Source organism: Bos mutus, chromosome 10 (assembly GCF_027580195.1).
Source record: "Bos mutus isolate GX-2022 chromosome 10, NWIPB_WYAK_1.1, whole genome shotgun sequence".
Classification (NCBI taxonomy): Eukaryota; Metazoa; Chordata; class Mammalia; order Artiodactyla; family Bovidae; genus Bos; species Bos mutus.
The window spans coordinates 40,942,867-40,955,425 of record NC_091626.1 but is presented as its reverse complement, the minus strand read 5'-3'; the positions used below and the strand labels follow the sequence as shown (position 1 = coordinate 40,955,425).

General features: G+C 40.5%; 1 protein-coding gene across 5 annotated transcripts in view; it reads left to right on the top strand.

Moving 5' to 3' along the window:
- FBXO34 (F-box protein 34) overlaps window positions 1-12,559 on the top strand; it is an 81,257-nt gene that overhangs the window by 45,483 nt on the left and 23,215 nt on the right. Inside the window, exons 2-3 of one of the 5 annotated variants that reach the window (XM_070377792.1) lie at window positions 1,467-1,551; window positions 8,333-8,437. The exons of 2 other annotated variants lie outside the window; for them this stretch is intronic. The gene's annotated coding sequence lies outside the window, so the exon portion shown is untranslated. The remainder of the gene's footprint in view (window positions 1-1,466; window positions 1,552-8,332; window positions 8,438-12,559) is intronic. 2 more of the 5 variants (XM_070377791.1, XM_070377793.1) reach the window with 2 other exon arrangements.

The following is a 12,559-nucleotide window of genomic DNA, read 5'->3' as shown; positions in this document are numbered from 1 at the left end:
TTACTTTTATATTAATGCCTTTTACAGTTCAGATTGCAACTTGCCCAAATTTCCTTTCAGGAAATCCCAACACTTAAGGTGTTCTATTAGCTTCTCAAATTCCTGAGTATATGGTCCCACATTGACTGGTTGCCCATTGTTTTTATGTGTACCTCTTATTTGGGTCTTCCCTTCACCAGCATCTTAGGGTTACTCTTCCTTTTTGTGTTGAGTTCTAGTTTTTTAGATCTCATATCTTCTTGTGTCTTACTTTGTCAGAACGTATTCTCCAATAGCTGCCTGAGAAAGGGAAGGTTTGATTTTTAATCAGCTTGGAGACTTTGAATGACTGAACCCATCTTACTCTGTCCTTACTTTTAATTGATAGTTTGGCTGGGTATAGAATTCTAGCTTGTAAATTTTCAAGGCATGACTTAATTGTTTTATAGTTTCCTCCAAGTTTACTGCATTGTTCTTGAAGCCGAAGTCATTAAGTTCCTAATTATTTATGTGATCAGTTCTTTTGTTTCTCAGTGTTTAAAATTGCACAATAATATACCTTAGTGTGAGTTTGGTTCCATCCATTGTGCTGAGCATTTGATGAATCCTTTCTGTCACGAAACTGTTTTGTTGATGTGTGTTAGTTGCTCAGTTGTGTCTAACTCTTTGTGACTCCCATGGACTGAAGCCTGCCAGGTGCCTCTGTCCATGAAATTCTCCAGGCAAGAATACTGGAGTGGGTTGCTATTCCCTTCTCCAGGAGATCTTCCTGACCCAGGGATTGAACCCAGGTCTCCTGCATCACAGACACATTCTTGATGACTTCTCCCTTTTTTCTTTTTATCTCCTTTTGAACTCTTATTATTCAGATATTGGACCTCCTGGACTCATGTTCCAGAATTCTTATGCTATTCTATTGAGTTTTTCATTTCAGCTCTTACAGTTTAAATTAGCAAGGAAGCATGCTTGTGATCACTTTCTGATTCTCTCTGTTGTCCTTTTTTTTTTTTTAACATACTGTTCTTGCTTCATATTTATATTATTTTGTGCTATATTTCTGAAAATATTAACGTGTCTTTCTCTCCAGAATTTTCTTTTGCCTGTATAGTCTCTGTCAGGACTAGCTACATAATTTGCAGGGCTGAGTACAGAGTGAAAATGTGGGGCCCCTTGTTTAACATTATTAAAGAATTATAAGACAGCAACAGCAGAGCATCAAACCTAATGTGGAGCTCTTCAAAGTGCAGAGTGCTGTATGACTGCCCAGGTCTCTCAGCTTTCTTTTCCTATTTCCATTTCTATTTTTTTATACTAGAATGTCTAATGCTTGGCTGTTTCCTGATATTTAAGAGTTGGATCCTAAGAAGCTGACTGGAAGCTCTGAACGTGCAAGTAGGACTTACCAATTGTGAGCTTTGAAGTAGGATGATCTGGCTGGTCAAATATAGTTTGAGAACTTGTCAATATTTTTATATTTTTCCTTGTAGACTAATCGCTGGGCAAATTCCCCAGAGACGTCTCTTCTAATCACTGCCTGGAAGTGAAGGCCTGGCTGTCAGTCTTTTGAGAAAGGTATTGACAAAGGGGTCTGGGCTTAGTGGGTAGTACTAGCACATCAGAGACAGTTGTTTTCAGGAACTTTGTGAGTGAGTTGCTACATACAACAATTATTAAAGATTGTATACAGACTTATTAAATGTTCTATTAAAATTAATAAATATAAAAGCTCACCACTCTCTGTTTATTGTATTACATTTTTAATTGTGGATGCTCTTGAGAGTATGTACATCTGTCTGTAGAGTGGGAATATCATGTTGTCACAGGCATCTCTTCTGAATTCTGCATTTAGTGACATTGGTTGCTTGAAGCAGCTATGGTAAGCAGCAAATATTACAAATAACTACCCTTGTTTCCCCCACTTCCTCTGCTCGCCAGACCCCAGCCAGTTGTTAGACGTTTGTTTATCAACACACTGGGGACTGGAATCTAGTACATATGTTAGCTTACACTGTCTTCACCTTACCTAGTGGTCTCCAGTCCATGTAAACCTCTGTTTATTTATAAACCTTCTTAGATTACCTTCAGTGTTGCATGGGTGAAGGAAAGGCATTTATCTGCCTGCCTGAGAGAGTGGAGGGGTACCTGAGAATTGCATTTCAGAAAGATTTTCTGTTAATTCTTCCCATTTATCCCCACTGAGCCTTTTGGAGGCCTATTCCTTGATGCTTACCTTAGGATTCAGTTTTCTTGGGTCTTTGGGTCCTTTACCCCTTAACCATTTATTTTCCAGCTTTCAAAAATTTGTGGCTGTAATCTTCAGTTCTCTTCATCTCTGTGGGTTTTTATTAAAATAAAAGAAAGAAAAGGAATCCCTTGGTGTTCTGGGAAGGATCAGTGAATAGCTATGTGTTTAGTCCATCATCTTTACCCAGAAGTCTGGCGTCTAATTCTTGGGGGAAAAAAAAGATTAGGTAAAAGTAGACTCAACAATTTAAGGGAGTTCTCAGTAGGCTTAGTCAGCCTCCTGATTTGCAGGTCATGCATAAATGCAGTCAGGAAAAGATTCTACTGATTCTAGAATATTTTTCATTTCCAAAAAGAAGTAACCATCTGTAAGTAGATGTTGTTAGCTTTTCATATGGATGTGTGGGACATACAGAAATACAGGGCAGTTTTAGGTCATATAGTTTGGTATTACAGAGAATTGGAACCATAGTACCTAATTGTCCTAGATTCTGTAGCCATTCCAGTTGCCCAACAAGTGGCTGGATCTGGCGACCTGGTCACCTCATCTGCTCTTGTGGCAAACGTCTATTGCTCCCTCATGCACTGAGTCTTCCAATTTTATGACTTTGTCTCCACTCCTAACTTCTGCTCAGATTCAGTGCGCCCATCTCCCCATTAGATTTGATGTGTTTGGGTGGTTAGACTCTCACTGCTGTTAATTTTACACCAGGCCGCCTCTTGGTCCACTAGCTTTCCTTTGTCTGTTTGCTGATGGTTGCCTTTTGGGTAAGGCAAGAGTTGAAAGGTGTTCGGATACCAGTGTAGCAACTAAAGTGAAAGAAACTGTTTGTAATGTCTCAGAAGGGAGTTGTGGGCCTCTCAGACACTTTCTCTTGGATTCAAGGAATGCAGCTATTTACATATATTAAAATTTTTTTTTGTGGCTCAGGGCAGTGACAGTTGTGGCTAAAAGGAACAGATATCTGACAGGATGTAAAAGGAATAAATATTTGATGCTCTGCATGTGAAATTAGATTAGATGTCTAGGCGAACCTTCTTTTTCAAAGCTGTGAAAATGGTTATAGCAATATCCAGTTGTTAAAAATTTCTGTTGAAAGGGCTCTGATAAGTGCTGCTTATTGCCCCCTTTTTCAGTCTTCAGTTTTTCCTCCTTCCCTCATCATCTTTTGTGTTTTTAACTAGAGGATTTCCCCCCTCTGTTTATGAGATAGAGGCCAATCACTTTGCATGTGCTGTGGACTGGGGTTTTTTGTTGTTGTTATTATTTGTTGTTGTTCAGGCACCAGGTCTGACTCTGTGACCCCATGAGCTGCAGCACACCAAGCTTCTGTGTCCTTCACTGTCTCCATGAATTGGTTCAGACTCATGTCCATCCAGTCAGTAATGCCATCCAACCATCTCATCCTCTGTTGTCCCCTTCTTCTCTTGGCAAAGGAGTTTTTGTGTTTTAAAATCCGTTGTAATTTCTGGTGATCTCTCTGGGAAGAAATGCTGCTCTTTCTCAGGATGGCTTGGGGATTAGGCCAGGTTTTTTCCATATGATTATATGTTCTTTACAGAGAGTCTGAGGCTACTCTGATGGTTCAGCATTAAAGACTCTGCCCATGCAGGAGACTCAGGTTGGATCCCTGGATTGGAAAGATCCCTGGGAGAAGGAAATGGCAACACAGTCCGGTATTCTTGCCTGAAAAATCCCATGGACAGAGGAGCCTGGCAGGCTACAGTCCAAAGGGTTGCAAAGAGTTGGACACAACTGAGTATGCACCACCAAGAGTCTGGAAAGAATTTTTTCTGGGGTTTGAACTTTATTTGTACTAAAAAGTCTTTCACAAGTATAACTTACATCATCTTGAGGGACTTCCCTGGTCCAGTGGGTAAGAATCCACCTTCTAATGCAGGGATGCAGGTTCAATTCCTGGTTGGGAAACTACTATTCCACATGTAGCGGAGTGACTAAGACCACGTGACGCAGTTAGAAAGCCCGAGCAGTGCAGTGAGGACCCGGCGTGGCCAAAGTGAGACAATAAATAAAATAAAGCTAGGGTAAAAACCATCTTGACTAACATATTTAAACAGGCATCTTATGTGAAAACAATAAAATGCTGTGAAATTGGAACTGCCTTGGGGTATCTAGGTCTTAACTGTCATGCTTGCCATAATCACTTCCTCAGAAACTGACGTGCATTTTGCTTGGCATTTCCCACAGCATGCATTTGAGATAGGAATTATAAAAATGGGGGACCTTGTTGGCATGGTTTGGGGAGAATTGTGGTAGCGTTATGGTACCTTTAAGAAAAGCTGATTCAGGAACTTGACTTTGTCAAGGTGATGGTGATTGCCTGCTTAACCAGCAGCCTCGGAGGAGTTTGTTTCCTCAGCCCCACATGATTAAGCAGTTAGCTCTCAGGTAGTGGTGTAACTTGGAGCTGCTGCCACACCTCTCGTGTTTTTGACATCAGATCAGATCAGATCAGTCGCTCAGTCGTGTCCGACTCTTTTCGACCCCATGAATCGCAGCATGCCAGGCCTCCCTGTCCATCACCAACTCCCGGAGTTCACTCAGACTCACATCCATCGAGTCAGTGATGCCATCCAGCCATCTCATCCTCTGTCATCCCCTTCTCCTCCTGCCCCCAATCCCTCCCAGAATCAGGGTCTTTTCCAATGAGTCAACTCTTCGCATGAGGTGACCAAAGTACTGGAGTTTCAGCTTTAGCATCATTCCTTTCAAAGAAATCCCAGGGCTGATCTCCTTCAGAATGGACTGATTGGATCTCCTTGCAGTCTAAGGGACTCTTCAAGAGTCTTCTCCAACACCACAGTTCAAAAGCATCAATTCTTCAGCGCTCAGCCTTCTTCACAGTCCAACTCTCACATCCATACATGACCACAGGAAAAACCATAGCCTTGACTAGACGGACCTTTGTTGGCAAAGTAATGTCTCTGCTTTTCAATATGCTATCTAGGTTGGTCATAACTTTTCTTCCAAGGAGTAAGTGTCTTTTAATTTCATGGCTGCAGTCACCATCTGTAGTGATTTTGGAGCCCAGAAAAATAAAGTCTGACACTGTTTCCACTGTTTCCCCATCTATTTCCCATGAAGTGGTGGGACCGGATGCCATGATCTTCGTTTTCTGAATGTTGAGCTTTAAGCCAACTTTTTCACTCTCCACTTTCACTTTCATCAAGAGGCTTTTTAGGTCCTCTTCACTTTCTGCCATAAGGGTGGTGTCATCTGCATATCTGAGGTTATTGATATTTCTCCCGGCAATCTTGATTCCAGTTTGTGTTTCTTCCAGTCCAGCGTTTCTCATGATGTACTCTGCATAGAAGTTAAATAAACAGGGTGACAATATACAGCCTTGATGAACTCCTTTTCCTATTTGGAACCAGTCTGTTGTTCCATGTCCAGTTCTAACTGTTGCTTCCTGACCTGCATACAAATTTCTCAAGAGGCAGATCAGGTGGTCTGGTATTCCCATCTCTTGAAGAATTTTCCACAGTTTATTGTGATCCACACAGTCAAAGGTTTTGACATACCCTAAGCTAAATGGTGGGACTTTTCCAATGGCTCAGCAATAAAGAAGCTGCCAGTGCAGGAGGTGCTGGTTCCATCCCTGAGTTGGGAAGATGCCCTGGAGGAGGAAAAGGCTATCCACTCCAATATTCTCACGTGAAAAATCCCGTGGACAGAAGAGCCTGGCGGGCTATAGTCCAAAGGGCCACAGAGCGACTGAGCATGCAAGATAAATGGTAGGATTGTTTGTCAGTTATCAGCAAGGGTTTTGTTTTTTTCGTGCCTCCCTTCATTCGGTGGACACTTTTTAAACATGTATTTTAAGATGAGAAAGTTTAAAACATTTTTTATGTATAGTCATGGTCTTTTGTTAAAACTGGCTTGCTGTTGCAATAGCAGATGGGTGTGATAAAATGGGAACATGTCAACTGTAAAAAGAAACCAATGCAGATTAAATCACAATTAAAAATATCTCTAATATGAGTCACTAAAATGTTTTTCCTTTGGGTTGACTCTTAATATTGTGTCCTTTTTTTTTTTAAGTCATCTTTTGACAAAACCAAGGAATGAAAAAAAAAAAAAAAAATACAGAGAAAATGACCAGGGGTGCCTTTGAAATTTCTTTATTCAAAGATTTTTAGAACATGGACTTTATCAAGTCAGAGAATCTTGAAAACAAGACAGTTACCTGTAAGAACAGGCTGATACGGGCTTTTTGCTTTTTCAAGTTGTCAAAAATGGATTATATTATCAGGAATATCTGATCCTCTTGTAATATAAGGAGTATCAGAAGAATATTATCCACAGATGCCTTTCAAATGGTGCCTTACATCCCTTATACCAGTGCCCAAAGTATAATATACCTAGCATACTTGATCTTTTGCTGAGACAACTTGCAACATTTCTAACTGGTCCCAATGCTTAGCTCAGTGCTGAGCCCCAATAGGTGTTCAGCATTTGTTGAATAGAGAAATGAATCATTACGTGTCATATTTCCAAACTGGTGCTTTTCATAGCCATTCTTTGTAAAGTTGCTCCAGGGATTTGTCAGAAAAACTAATCTAACCATGTTATATTTCCCTTTAAAAAAAAATCTTCAGTGGCCCTCATCTACTTAAAGTTTTGCCTTTCAGACTTTCCTCTAAAATTATTTTGCCATTATAAAATTAGCATTCTGTGGTCAGAAATTCAAACAACATTGAAAATAGATGTGAAAAAAATACATGTCCCTAACTCAGCTTCAAAACATCCAGTTTGCTGGGCATTATATACCTTTCTATCAATTTTGCAGACTATAGTCTTTTCATTTTTGTTTTACACCATTGTGCTAAAATATTATGCTAAAATAGTGACACTTCATCCCTCCCCCATTGGCCCGGGTGAACTATTTAATGTCATGGAAATTAACCTTTTGTATATATTGCACATAATTAACCTTTTGTGTGTATGTTCTCCCAGTCTTTTGCTTGTCTTTAACTTTATGGTGTCTTTGCCCCAAGTAGATACTTAAAATTTGTATTTAGTCAGGTATTTCAGTGTTTTGTGTTTTTTGCTTCAGTTCAGTTCAGTCGCTCAGTCATGTCCGACTCTTTGCGACCCCATGAATCACAGCACACCAGGCCTCCCTGTCCATCACCAACTCCCAGAGTTCACTCAGACTCACGTCCATTGAGTCAGTGATGCCATCCAGCCATCTCATCCTCTGTCGTCCCCTTCTCCTCCTGCCCTCAATCCCTCCCAGCATCAGAGTCTTTTCCAATGAGTCAACTCTTCGCATGAGGTGGCCAAACTACTGGAGTTTCAGCTTTAGCATCAGTCCTTCCAAAGAACACCCAGGACTGATCTCCTTTAGGATGGATGGACTGGTTGGATCTCCTTGCAGTCCAAGGGACGTAGGGACTCTCAAGAGTCTTCTCCAACACCACAGTTCAAAAGCATCAATTTTTTGGCGCTCAGCCTTCTTCACAGTCCAACTCCTCACATCCATACGTGACTACTGGAAAAACCATAGCCTTGACTAGACGGACCTTTGCTGGCAAAGTAATGTCTCTGCTTTTGAATATGCTATCTAGGTTGGTCATAACTTTCCTTCCAAGGAGTAAGCGTTTTTTAATTTCATGGCTGCAGTCACCATCTGTAGTGATTTTGGAGCCCCCAAAAATAAAGTCTGATACCGTTAAGGAGTTACTTCCCACTAAGACTTTAAAATCATTTCTCATAACTGACAGTATTAAATTTTGCAGTTTATTCAGTCTGGCACTTTTATGTTTTTATGGTGTAGTAGGCATATACGTTTTTACTCAGATATTTGGTTTTCTCAGTTTATTCAGACATTCTGCTTTTCCACTCACTGTGCGTCTAATCATTTAGATTGCTGTTTTCTTGAACTCCTTACATGTTTCTGCTCTGCTTCATACTGTTTTGGTTACTATAGTCTTAGCATAATTTTTTTTAAGAGTTTTATGTTTTTCCCACTTCAGATCTTATTCTTTTTCATCTACTTTTAAAATGTAGATAAGAATCACATACCATAAGATTCACCTTTTTAAACAAATAATTTTTATTTTGGCCTTACCATTTGGCATGCAGGATCTTAGTTCTCCAACCAGGAATGGAACCTGCACTCCCTTGAGTGGAAGCAGAGATTCTTAACCACTGGCCCACCAAGGAAGTCCCAGGCTTTTCTTTATTGTGGTGAGTGGGGAGTACTCTCTGGTTGTGGTGTGCTGGCTTCTCATTGCAGTGGCTCATCTTGTTACGGAGCACAGGCTCTGGGGTGTGTGGGCTCAGTGGCTGCGGAACACAGGCTCTGTAGTGGCTGCACGCAGGCTCAGTAGTTGCAGCTCCCAGGCTCTGGGGCACAGGCTCAACAGTTGTGGTGCACAGGCTTAGTTGGGGCTCCCCTGGTGGCTCAGATGGTAAAGAATCTGCCTGCAATGCAGGAGACCTGGGTTTGACCCCTGAATCAGGAAGATCCCTTGGAGGAGGGCATGGCAGCCCACTCTAATGTTCTTGCCTAGAGAATCCCATGGACAGAGGAACCTGGTGGGCTACAAGTTCATAGGGTCGCAAAGAGTCAAGACATGGCTGAAGCGATTTGGCATTCCCGCACACACAGGCTCTGCAGCTTGTGGGATCTTTCCAGATCAGGGGTTGAACCCGTGTCAATTATTAAATAATAATCCATTTTTTCTTTATATTATGATTTATCTGTTCATCCACTGGTGGAAATCTGGGTTGTTTTCCCCTTTGGCTATTCAAGTGTAGTGCTGCTATAAACTTGTGCACAGTATTTTTTTAAGTACCTCTTTTGGGTACATACTTAGGAGTTGGAATGCTGGGTCATGTGGTAATTCTTTTTAAAATGTTCTGTTTTTGTTTTTAATTTTGATCTTTTATATAATAAGTTTTTGTACTATTAAACCAAATAGTTTTTAATGTGATTGTTTAATTTGAAAGCACCGTAACATGTAGTGTGCAAATAATTACAGATTTTCTTTCAATGTTTCAATCTTTTTTTTTTTTGGTAATATGATGGCTGGCATCTTCATTCTTGATTCTGAGAGGGAGTATTTTTAATGTTTTGCTAGTGTGTATGCTATTTTCTGTAAATTTCTGGTAGAATCCTTTTGTTAAGATAAACTTTTACTCTATCTCTAGTTTGCTAAGAACTATTTTTTAGAATTAGGAATAGGTGCTGGAATATTATTTTCTTTTAAGAATTTATTAAGATGTGGCATCTCTCCTTTAAACTGTTAATGTTTTGGAAGATTGGGCTTGGTACTATAATACTGGTGCTTTGGTTGATTCTTGGTTACTTCAGTGGATTTTTCCTCCCATTCAGACCAGTCAGAAAACCAATCTGAGAACCTCTGTTCTGGACATTTCTATAGTGCCAAGTTCAGTGATGGTGTAGAGCTGTGCATGTTAACATACATTCTAGCATGCTGGGAAGGATTGAAGGCAGGAGGCGAAGGGGGCAACAGAGGAAAAGATGGTTGAATGGCATCATCAACTCAACAGACATGAGTTTAGGGAAGCCTGTCATGCTGCAGTCTGTGGGGTCGCAAAGAGTCGGACACTACTTAGAGACAACAACAACAGACGTTTACTTTCTTCAGTCCTCTTAGTCCCTTCATTTGTTCCTGTAAATTAAGCAATTTAAAATCTTGTTATTCAGAGTTAAGAAGCATACTCCTTTACATGTTTATAAATATACTCCATAACTGCCTCTGCTGGTCCTCCTACCTCATTCCTGATTAAAAAAAACAAAGCTACAGAATGCTTTGAATTTTCATTTGGAAATTATATCTGTTTCTAGGGCTCTCATCACCCTAGTAACAAGGAGCCAACTCCATTACTTTTCAAAAGGACCTAAAAACAATCCAAATACCTCTTCATAGGTGAGACTGCAGGCCGGCTCAAGGTGTGTCTAAACATTCTCAGCGCGCACAAAATAGAACTGAGGTAGTTTGCAAAGGAGAAGAAGTAAAATCTAAAATCTGGAGTTGAGAGGCTCCATCACTTCCAAACAAATCTTGGTGGGCTCTACTTGCTGCTTGAGGATGATCAAGTAGCTTCCTATTAATAAGGCTCATTAATATGATTACCACACTCCACCCTCTAGTCCACATTGAAGATGACTGGTGGAGAAGGTCTAGGGGACTAGAGAATCAAAGAAGGTGAAGGTTAGAAGTGATATTTACTTATTTACTTGATGCACCACATAGCATGGAGGATCTTAGTTCCTTGACTAGGGATCAGATTTGCTACCCCTTTAGTGGGAGCTGAGTCTTAACCACTCGGCCACCAGGGTTAATCACCAAAAAGTAACTTTTAGATTTGGGCCAAATTGTGTAGGTGGGGGCCACAGGTAATCTTTGGTATAAACATGTTGTGGTTAGATTTTGAAGTGCCTTGTCTTAGATCTTTCTATGGGACAATGTTGTTTGGGGCCTGTGTCTTTAGAGATTTTCCTTAACAGTTGGTTTAAAGCTAAGATCTGAGAAGAACGTTGGTGGGAAGAAAAAAAGATAGATTGTGATTTGAGATTTGTCACCTGAAACATCTACCCTGATTTTATCTAATCTTTTAGCTTATGAGTAGAATTAAAGAGCTTAGGAAAATCAAAGTATAATTGATTTTAGACTAGCCAAATCATTTTCTGTATGGATAATGATGAACCCCCTAAAAGCATAAGTTTAATTGTTATATCAGGAAAAAAGGAAAGTTTGAGATGCTTATTAGATATCCAAGCAGAGATTTCAGATAGTCAGTTTACAAATCTGAAAGGTTGGGGGCTAGCCACTTTGGGCAGTGTGTTGGTTAATTTATTAACCGTTACCCCTGGGGGTGTGGGGAGCCTAGACTGTTAGTTCCCAAACTGTTTGAGGAGCCCTGAGGCATCATAGCTAACTTGGGCAGAATATTTCAAATTTCCAGGAAAAGAGTACAGATGGTGCATCTGTTTTTTAAAAGTTTTAAAAAAGATGTTTGAGTTCTGTGCATGTGTGTGTGCCCTATGCTGCTGGCATCAACCGAGAGCAGTTTTTGTATGTGCACCTATTGTTTCTTGGAGAAGGAAATGGCAACCCACTCCAGTATTCTTGCTTAGAGAATCCTGTGGACAGAGGAGCCTGGTGGGCTGCCCGTCTATGGGGTCGCACAGAGTCGGACACGACTGAAGCGACTTACCATGCATGCATGCATTGGAGAAGGAAATGGCAACCCACTCCAGTATTCTCACCTGGAGAATCCCAGGGACAGAGGAGCCTTTAGGGCTGCTATCTATGGGGTTGCACAGAATCGGACATGACTCAAGCGACTTAGCAGCAGCAGCAGCTGTTGTTTCTTACAGAAGAAATCCTACATAAGCAAACATGAAATTTATATCTTACTCAAATCATTCCCCAGTGTATCAGTATACCACACAGCAGAACTTATTGTATTTAGAAGTTCCTGGAGAATGGGGTAGAGCATCTACCCTGAAAGACAGAAAACCACTGCCTGGAAGGCCAGGAAAGGACTGGTGGAGAATTGCACAAAATGTCTTTAAAAAGCAATTTATTTCTAAAATTCTTGCATATTTTGCATTCTTTCTCCAATTATATTATCCCATTCTTAAACCTTAAAAATGATTCAGGTTAATTCCATGGAATAATAACATTTGTGGCAAGAATGAATGGTTAAGTACACTCTTCTCTTTCAAGTGAGTATATTCTTCAACTTTGAGGTATGATGATTCAGAAAATTAGGGAGAGTTGAGAACTCTTGGATGCCATCAGACATCTTTAGAAGAACCATAATCTAGCAAATGAGCACTTAGATTTAGAACTGTGAATGGAATTAGTTGAAACTCAGAAGAGTAGGAACACCTAGTAAGTTAAAATCCATTTAGGTAATCGGGTGAAGAAAGTATGTAATAAGTGGAAGTTGATTAGGCCTTAAGGAGGAGCTTAAAAACAAAATTTTAAGCCATGTTTGTTCTGCCTTTAGGAGAATGGTGGGGGATGAGGCTGAATCTTCCTATATTGAATGAGTTCTTGGGAGGGAGAAATACTGACTGTTGCTTAATCAGCTTAAACTGAATTCTTCCTTAGATGATTCTTCTTTCTTCACTTTTTCATACATAACTCCAACCTCCTGGTTTAATACTAGAAAGGGGACAGTATAAATGGAGGACTCAGGTATTCCAGTTTCTGAAATCTTATGCCTGAATAGGGCTTCCCTGGTGGCTCAGAGGTTAAAGCGTTTGCCTGAAATGTGGGAGACCCCGGTTTGATCCCTGGGTCGGGTAGATCCCCTGGAGAAGGAAAT